The sequence below is a fragment of the Triplophysa rosa genome, linkage group LG2 (assembly GCF_024868665.1).
Source record: "Triplophysa rosa linkage group LG2, Trosa_1v2, whole genome shotgun sequence".
NCBI lineage: Eukaryota > Metazoa > Chordata > Actinopteri > Cypriniformes > Nemacheilidae > Triplophysa > Triplophysa rosa.
Window position 1 is genome coordinate 23,924,821 of NC_079891.1, and position 9,591 is coordinate 23,934,411.

Here is a 9,591-nt window from a genome sequence, read left to right on the forward strand (position 1 = left end):
GGAATAACTAGGTCAGGTGATGTCTGTTTATTTGTTAATTTAGCAACTGTACTAAATAAAATCCTTGGATTGTTTTTGTTAGTTTCTATGAGGTTTCGGAGGTGGTCAGCCTTTGCTGCTTTTAGTGCCTTTTTATAACAGTTTGCACTCTCTTTCCACGCAATTTGAATGACCTCTAACTGGGTTTGTTTCCATTTGCGCTGCAGTTTACGTGTTTCTCCTTTAAGGGCACGAGTGGTGCTATTGTACCATGGTGATATGTTTTTGTCATTAATCTTTTTTGACTTCATAGGTGCCACGCCCAGATAGCAAACTGACTCCAGAACGGATCCGCCCCGGAAGTATCACAAGGTCCGGAACGGATGCGCAAAACGGGTCCGGAACGGAGTCCACTTGCACAGTGCAGCGGATCCAGAACAAGTAAGGATTGCAGATCCGGACCAGATCTGGGGCAGACCCGCCCTGTATCCACTGATAAAGCAGCTGATCCGCCACGGATCCGAGCAGGACCATTTATAAAGCAGCTGATCCGCCACGGATCCGATCAGGACCCGTTTATAAAGCAGCTGACCCGCCACGGATCCGATCAGGACCCGTTTATAAAGCAGCTGATCCGCCACGGATCCGATCTGGTCATTCTGTCTGGATACCTTTCAGATCCCCCTCATTTAAAACTAGTATTCTGGCCCAAACTAGCTAAAGAAATATTTCAAATCTAATGAACCGACTGGATTGCTCTATAATATTTAATGTGCCTGCCTTTATTAATAAAACATGATGAAATCATTCAAATCTTGTATATCTAAATTCACCCATTTTAGCCAGTAACAATTATTTATGTATACAATTAATAGGTATTACAGAAAATGAAATGCAACCATAAATTGTCCAAAGAACATTTTTTATTTAATGAAGAACACTTTTTTAATGTAGCTCAAAAAACATTTATTCTTAATGTTGCACTGCTTATTTTTTGTGTGGAAACTGGGTTTTTTGAAGATGAATAGAAACAAAATTAAATAAATAAAACACTAACTATTTAAAGTAGTAAACTTTATCTCAGCTGTTACTACTTAACTGTTAAACGAACACTTCTAAACACAGAAGTTAACAGTGAAACACCCAAACGCTACTGTTGGGTGCTGACAGTGGGACAGCTCCTTGAGTTTCCCCTATCTGCTGCAAAGTTGAACCGCCGTATTATGTGTCAGTGGCGGCACGGGAGACATGGCTCTTTCTCACAGCACCTGTGATACACAAGCAGATTTTCACTAAACAAATTCATGAAATCAAATAGGAGATACCAGTTTTTTTTAAGGATACACATAACCACTGTCTTTAAAACAAGAGTGTACAATCTGACATTTATAGGTAGGCCTACACTATGCAACTTTTGGAGCTCTAGCAGTTAATAAACAGAATTGCATGCGAGTTGTGAACCTCCGTGTTCTTTTTAAGTCTGTAGGCAAAGTTTACATACGTACCTTAACGATGAAATTCTCCAAAAACAGACCAGTGGCACTTGAAAGCTTTAAGCTGCAACAGAACACACACACACACAGTATCTTAATATGATTTAATATCTTAATATGACATGAAATAATTAGTCTACCAGAACTAAAGTTTACTTATACAAGTGGGTTTTTAAACTACGAAGTAGGTTATAAACCTAAAAACTTTTAACTTTAAATTATTGGTATGAATCTTTTTAAATTGCACATTTATTACATGTTAAAATCTGTAGTGTGGACCATTATTAGTATTTGACAAAATAGCTGGCTAAATCAAGCTTAAAACAGTATCAAATCTTACTTTACTCGGTTGTTTGGAAAAGATGAAATACTGCAAGACCAGTGGCACTTGAATGAGCTGTAAGCTGCAAAATAACACACACGCGCGCGCACACACACACACAACAGAACACACACACAGTATCTTAATATGATTTAATATGATATGAAAATGATCTGAAACAACATTACATGGGGAGGTGGAGAATATATGTCAAAATATTAACAAAAGACTCAAACTATACCAGAAGTTCAGTGTAAAAAAACAGGTAACTTAACGTTAACGATAGGCCCAACATCAGTTTATCTCACCTGCTATTTTACTGGAAAGGGGAGAAAATATGCGCTCAGGATTGGATCAAAATCCGATTGAATCACCCCACCTCCCAGACAGATAAAGACATTCTGTCCAAAAAGCTTTTACTCAAAAAGTTATTTACCAAATTAATTTTACTCAACGCGAATGACAATGTGCTGAAACTTTTAAAAACAATTAAAAACATCAAGCAAAGCAATCAACAGTAATGTTACTGGCTATGTAACTGTACAAATAAAGCATATTTTAACTATTCTTACCGTGTTCCGTCCTCACCGACCTGCCAGCTCCAGCGTTTCCACTGTGTGAGGAGATGGATTAAGTGACTGTGACGGTTTAAAAAAGACGCTTTCGGTCAGAGAATTCGCCCAGCGTCAGTTGCGAGTCCGCGAGTTGACAGTGCGTTTTGCGGAGGCGGGGCATATTCTGTGCTTGTGGCCGAATTGAATCTGAGAGTACAGCGGACCAGGTGACTTGAAGGCAGATCCGCCCCGGAGTCTTGCTATCAGGGTTAGAGAAAATAGTGCACATGTTGCTGGTCATATCGTCAAGCGATTCTGTATTTATTGGTAAGGTTATTAAAGGAGTCAGATCTGGCAAGCTCTTTGCTAAACAATCTTTAGTAGTCAAGGTAATTGTTCAACCCTGTCGATAACGAATTATAAGGCTGATTTCTGCAGCGCGCAGTGTACGTCCTTCGGATGAGACGTTAAACCGAGGTCCTGACTCTCTGTGGTCATTAAAAATATCAGGATGTCCTTCGATTAAGAGTAGGGGTGTAATCCCGGTATCCTGGCCAAATTTGCCCATTCGCCTCTAAACATCATGGCCTCCTAATCATCCCCATGTATACCAATTGGCTTGGTTAAAAAAAACTGTCTCTTCTCCACCAATAAGATGGTGTGTGGTGAGCATTCTGGCGCAATGTGGCTGCCGTCGCGGCGCAATATGGCTGCCGTCGCATCTTCCAGGTGGATGCTGCACATTGGTGGTGGTTGAGGTGATTCACCCTTTAAATGTAAAAGCGCTTTGAGTGCCCAGGCAGAACAGCCAGTACGCGTTACTGTAGTTTGATTACTTTTTTGGTAACGGAGTAATTTAACGCGTTATTATTCCTAAAATAGTAATTAGATTATAGTTCCAAGCCCACGTGACTATACGTTACAGCTGCGTTACATTGTTGCATCGTTTTATCATTTAAATTGTAAAAAGCGAAATAGCTTTTTCAAAGTCTGGATGCCTGCCTGTCGCACCCGCGACGTCATCAAACTGAAACGCGCCTGCGCGGAAAGTACCAAAAAAAACAACCACTCCATGGAAAGCCTGCCACCTTAAGCTAAAAACTCGTAATGGCCAATGCTATCGCCGCGCGGAACGCAGGCAAGGAGACTAGACACCGGATATGATTGGCTGAGGTGCCTCTCGTGATCGATGTTAGCCTTTATGCTCCAATTGTAAGTATTACAGACCCATACATCTCCCTATCACAAGACAATCTTTGGTACTACCAGTGAAAACAAACTCGGCATGGAGAGAGAAACGTATTCGTTCTGTAGCTGGAAATACAATCATTATTTTGAGTTTATTTCTGTCAAAGGCAAGAACATTGTTGTGCGTTGTCAGTCAAGAGGAGGTATGCAAAACCCTCTCTCCTGCGAAAAACAACCTGAAAGGGCAGTACAGCATGGTTAAACTTCTGGAGAAAGTAACGTCACCGGGCACAGAGAGCAATGAATCAACTTCTACTGTCGAGTGCCAGGCTGCTATTAGTAACATGTTATGTTTTGTCAGACTAGTTTTTGCTGCTCTAACGCTGTTATATTTGTTAAATGACAAAGAAATCATCATAGAAATATGCAGAAGCACTAGTTAAGATATAAGTTATAAGAAACTAAGGAGAGACTTTTTACATTATGGAGTATGCAGGTTTAGAAATACTAGTTAACATATGAAAAAATGTTTTAAGTTAAAGTGTCACAGAGTTTAATTATTATTATTTATGCCAGGATTTAGTATGAAATAAGCAGAAATAATGTATTAAAATAATTAAAGATGAGATTGCAACGGTACGTTACCAAGGAAAGCAGAAGAGAGTAGATCACAGGCAAAACACTTAATTCGTAGCGTTTGGGTAAGACAGACAAAGAAACATAACATATGGCATTACATTAACATTACAATTGAGACTAGACAATGAAGGGGAGCACAGTGTGTGAATATATACAAGTCCATGATGAGGCAGATGACGGGCAGGTGTGATGATTATGGACACGAAACAGGTGAGGGAGTGTGGACGATCGTGGGGAATGAAGACCGAGCGGGAAAACACGAGGAGAAACAGAGGGAACCGTGACAGAACTCCCCCCTCCCGGAAGGATGCGGTGGCCGCCCAGGAGCAAGCCAGTGCCAAAGCCACGACGGCCACCGCGGCAGAGTCTGGGGAAGTCATAGATGAGGAGCCAGGGGAAACCACACAGGCGGGGTCCTTGGGGATCACTGGAGTGGAATCCACAGGGATCACTGGAGCGGAATCCAGGGGGAACACTGGAGCGGAATCCAGGGGGAACACTGGAGCGGAATCCAGGGGGAACACTGGAGCGGAATCCAGGGGGAACACTGGCGGTTTGGCAGCGGGCTCTGGCGGCTGGGCAGCGGGCTCTGGGAGCTCTGAAAGGCCGGACGGGACCGGCTCGGGGACCTCTGCAAGGCCAGACGGGACCGGCTCGAAGACCTCTGGAAGGCTTGACGGGACCGGCTGGGGCTTGTCAGCAGGCTCGAAAGCAGGCCATGATAGGTCCCTGTAGTAATATTCGTGTAGGTGAGAAGGAAGAGATCGGGGTCAGGTTGTCTACTGGAGAGAAGAAATATGTTTATTCACAAAATTATATCTCAGTCTAATGCTGACGCTGCGCGTCTCCGTTTCCAGCCTCCGTATTCCAATGGAGCTGCCGATCCTCTCGTGAAGCAGTCCTCTTACTGGCTTTGTCTCTCCGTCTCTCTCTCTCTAGTAGACTCTGCTGGCTCTCACACACCCGGCTCCTGTCTCCGAGCTGTTTATATGCATCCCCACACCAATCACTGGAATAGAGGACAGCTGATCATCATTTGCACTTCGCACCCCATTTACTCACCACTCTTCTCTCAGCCTTCTCTCCCGCTGCAGACCTTGCTAAATCACACACCCCTTGCCACATACCCCCACCGCCCGACTCAGGCCGGGGAGCCCTCCGGCCTGCAGCCTCCCCCCTCCCCCTTCGCCTGGAGAGGAAGTCGGCCACAGCCATCTGTGCCCCCGGCCTGTGGATCACCTTAAATTTAAATGGCTGTAAAGCCAGATACCAACGGGTGATCCGCGTGTTGGTATCTTTCATGCGGTGGAGCCATTGGAGGGGCGCGTGATCCGACCAGAGGGTGAATTCCCGCCCCAGGAGATAATACCGGAGGGTGAGAACGGCCCACCGGATCGCCAGACACTCTTTCTCGATGGTGCTGTACTTAGCCTCCCTCTTTGAGAGCTTGCGGCTAATATACAGCACCGGCCGCTCCTCTCCCCCCATCTCCTGGGACAGGACAGCTCCCAGCCCTCTGTCCGACGCGTCGGTCTGCAGAAAAAAAGGAAGAGAAAAATTAGGCGAGTGTAAGAGCGGCCCGCCGCACAGGGCAGCCTTAACTTGGGTAAAAGCCTGCTGGCACCGCTCCGTCCACTGGACCGGATCTGGTGCCTCCTTTTTAGTGAGATCAGTCAGCGGGCTGGCAAGCTCCGAATAATTGGGCACAAACCTCCTGTAATATCCCGCCAGCCCCAGAAACTGTCTCACCTCCTTTTTGGTCTTAGGCCTCGGGCAGGTCGCAACCGCTGCCGTCTTGTTAATTTGGGGACGCACCTGCCCATGACCCAAGTGGAAGCCCAGATACCTGACCTCCACCCGCCCAACCGCACACTTCTTCGGGTTGGCCGTGAGCCCGGTCTCCCTCAGCGTCCCCAGGACCGCCCTCAGGTGCTCCATATGCCGCTGCCAATCATTGCTGTAGATGATAATATCATCCAGATAGGCAGCCGCATATGTTGCATGTGGCCGGAGGATGCGGTCCATGAGGCGCTGGAAGGTGGCCGGAGCTCCGAACAAGCCGAACGGAAGGGTGACAAATTGGTGCAATCCGAACGGCGTGGTAAAGGCTGTCTTCTCTTTAGACACTGGGGAAAGAGGGATCTGCCAATATCCCTTCGTCAAATCCAGCGTCGAAAAAAAACGAGCGGTGCCTAGCCGATCTAACAACTCGTCAATCCTCGGCATGGGATACGCGTCAAATTTCGACACGGCATTCACCTTGCGATAGTCTACACAGAACCGTATCGAGCCGTCCGTTTTAGGGACTAAAACTATCGGGCTCGCCCAGTCACTGTTAGACTCTTCTATTACCCCCAACTTCAACATCGCGTCTAATTCCCCCTGAACCACCTTTTTCTTGTGTTCAGGTAACCGGTAGGGTCTACTTCGTACCACTATCCCCGGCTCGGTCTCAATGTGGTGCTGAATAAGGTTCGTGCGACCAGGCAGGGGGGAGAACACATCCGCAAATTCCGCCTGCAGGCGGGCCACATCCGTGAGCTGCGAGGGTGAGAGGTGATCTCCCCCCGGGGCCAGGGCGAGGGATTGATGTTTAACATTCGCCTCCGGCCCGAGATCATCCTCTCCCGTTACCACCGTCGCCAACATCACGGACTCCTCCTCACTCCATTTTTTAAGGAGGTTGAGGTGGTAAATTTGCCGTGCTCCCCGCCTGTCTGTTCGTACGACCTCATAATCGAGATCCCCTACCTGCCGTGTAACCTCAAAGGGTCCTTGCCACTTTGCAAGTAATTTTGAACTGGAAGTAGGGAGTAATACAAGTACCTTCTCTCCCGGAGTGAATTTTCGCAAGTTGGTTCCCCTATTATACCCGCGGCTTTGCTTGTCCTGGGCCTGTAACAAATTCTCCATAGATAGCCGCCCCAGTGTATGGAGTTTTGTTCTCAGGTCCATGACATACTGAATTTCATTTTTGCTCGTGGACGGCCCGTCCTCCCAGGTTTCCTTCAATACGTCCAGCACCCCTCGAGGTTGCCGCCCGTAAAGAAGCTCAAACGGGGAAAACCCTGTGGAGGCTTGCGGGACCTCCCGTACCGCGAACAATAGGGGTTCCAACCACTTATCCCAATTTTTGGCGTCCTCGTGTACGAACTTACGAATCATGGTCTTTAATGTGCGATTAAACCGCTCCACCAGGCCGTCTGTTTGTGGGTGAAAGACGCTGGTCCGGATCGATTTAATGCCCAATAATTCGTATAGCTCGCGCAGTGTGCGTGACATGAACGCCGTGCCTTGATCCGTGAGGACCTCGCGGGGGATCCCCACCCGGGAGATGATACGAAACAGAGCCTCCGCAACACACTTTGCCGAAATGTTGCGCAAGGCTACTGCCTCGGGATATCGGGTTGCATAGTCCACTATGACTAAAGCAAACCGATGTCCCCGTGCTGATCGTTCTAATGGCCCGATGAGGTCCATCCCAATTCGTTCGAAGGGGACCTGCATCAACGGAAGAGGGCGCAATGGCGCTTTTGGTGTGGCCGGTGGATTCACCAACTGACATTCACGGCAAGACGCGCACCACCTGCGCACATTGTCGTGAATGCCCGGCCAAAAAAACCGGGCCATGAGACGATTTAATGTGTTAGTTTGCCCCAGATGTCCTGCCATTGGATTACAATGAGCCGCCTGAAAAAGCATTTCCCGGCGGCTCTTTGGAACTAATAATTGGGTTATATCCTCTTTGGTCTGAGCGTCTTGGGCCACTCGATATAACCGATTGTTCCGAAGTGCAAAATAGGGGTAGGCGAGAGGTCGGGCAGGCTGCACCGGCTGCCCGTCAATGGACGAGACATGCTCAAAAGCCCGTTTTAAGGTCTCGTCCTGGGCCTGCTCCAGGGGAAAGTCATCGCGGTCCGAGAGGATCAGCCTCTCGATCCCGCTTTCTCCTCCCCCGGAGCCAGACCCCTGCGAGCCGGGTTCTGTACTGCCCGCCTGCACGAGCCCTCGCCTCCCCCGGTTTCCCTTTCCCCAAGCAACATCCGTGCATAAAACCCTTAATAATTCTGGAAAAGCAGGCCAATTCGTCCCTAGAATTAACGGATGTCGGAGGTGCGGATTAACGGCCACCTCAACTCTATGCTTTTTCCCTTTAAATTTTATCAGCATCGACATGAGGGGATATTGAACCACATCCCCGTGCACACACCGTACCTTAACCGCGCGGCCTTTATCCCATGCCACGGATCGAATCAGGCTTTGGTGGATCGAGGTCTGGTTGCAACTGGAATCCACCAGAGCCCGATAGGTACCCCCCCCAATACTCACTGGTATCTGGTACTCGCCAGCCTGACCGGGGGCAGCCTGAGGCGCGTCCGGGACCCGAACCATTAACCCCACATCCATCATGGGACATCGGTCGAGAAAATGGTCCGGATCCCCGCAGCGCCAACAGGCCGGCCCAGACCTACCCGCCGCCCGGGCGGCAGAAAATGGGGGCGGTGCTTGGTGTGGGGAGGACGGAGACATGGGGTGGTGTTCCTCCAGCGCCGATCCGCCGGTGCGTCCCTGCATCCCGCTGGACCCATCATCGGGCCGAGGAACAGTCCCGCCTCGCCCCCGAGGCGGGAACCGCGGTGGACCCGGTGGCCGGGCTCGAGGAGCCGGCACTGGTCGACTTGGAGGAGGTGTGGGGGTGTGTGAGAGCGAGGCCGATGGAATTGCCTCCCCGACCCCGGGGCACGTGACCAAATGGTCCTCCGCCAGCTGGATGGCCGAGTCCAGCGACGACGGCCGGTGGCACTGGACCCACGCAGCTGTCTGCCGGGGAAGACGGGTGGCAAACTGCTCCAGCACCATCCGGTCGACGATCTTCTCCACGTCGCCTTCCTCAGCCATCTGCGGCACGAGTCCCGGAGCTGCTGAGCGAGGGCGAAGGGTCGACCGGTTTCTGCGAAGCCCAGCGTCCGGAAACGCTGGCGATGCTCCTCTGGGCTCCGGCCGACCCGCTGTAGAATGGCCCTCCTCAGCTCATCGTAAACCAGGAGGCTCTCTGGGGCCAGCTGTTGCGCCGCCACCTGTGACTCTCCGGACAAGAAGGGGAGGAGCCGGATTGCCCACCTGTCCCTCGGCCAACCGCTGGACTCAGCAGCTTTCTCAAAAAGGCCGAGGAACGCCTCCGGCTCATCCTGGGGTCCCATCTTTGTCAGCCACAGGTGGGAACCCGATGCCACTTCCGTGCGGCCCCCAGCCTGAACCTCCCGGTCCACCCAGCTCCGGAACGCCTCGCGGTCCTCTTTCTGGGCCTGGAGGATAGCCTGGAAGCGGGCCTCCTGGTCTGCCCTCAGCTGCAGAAGCGCCTGGTGTTGCTCGCAGTGGAGGACCGCGAGGGACGAGATGACGTCCGCAAACGGGG

At 49.9% G+C, this 9,591-nt stretch overlaps 1 long non-coding RNA gene across 1 annotated transcript; it reads right to left on the minus strand.

The window, feature by feature from the left end:
• Positions 1-893: 893 nt before the first annotated feature.
• LOC130550225 (uncharacterized) lies at positions 894-2,906 on the minus strand. Its single transcript, XR_008962366.1, has 4 exons — positions 2,367-2,906; positions 1,813-1,876; positions 1,485-1,536; positions 894-1,247 (listed from the first exon to the last, which is right to left on the minus strand). It is a non-coding gene; the product is annotated as an uncharacterized LOC130550225 (long non-coding RNA).
• Positions 2,907-9,591: the final 6,685 nt, after the last annotated feature.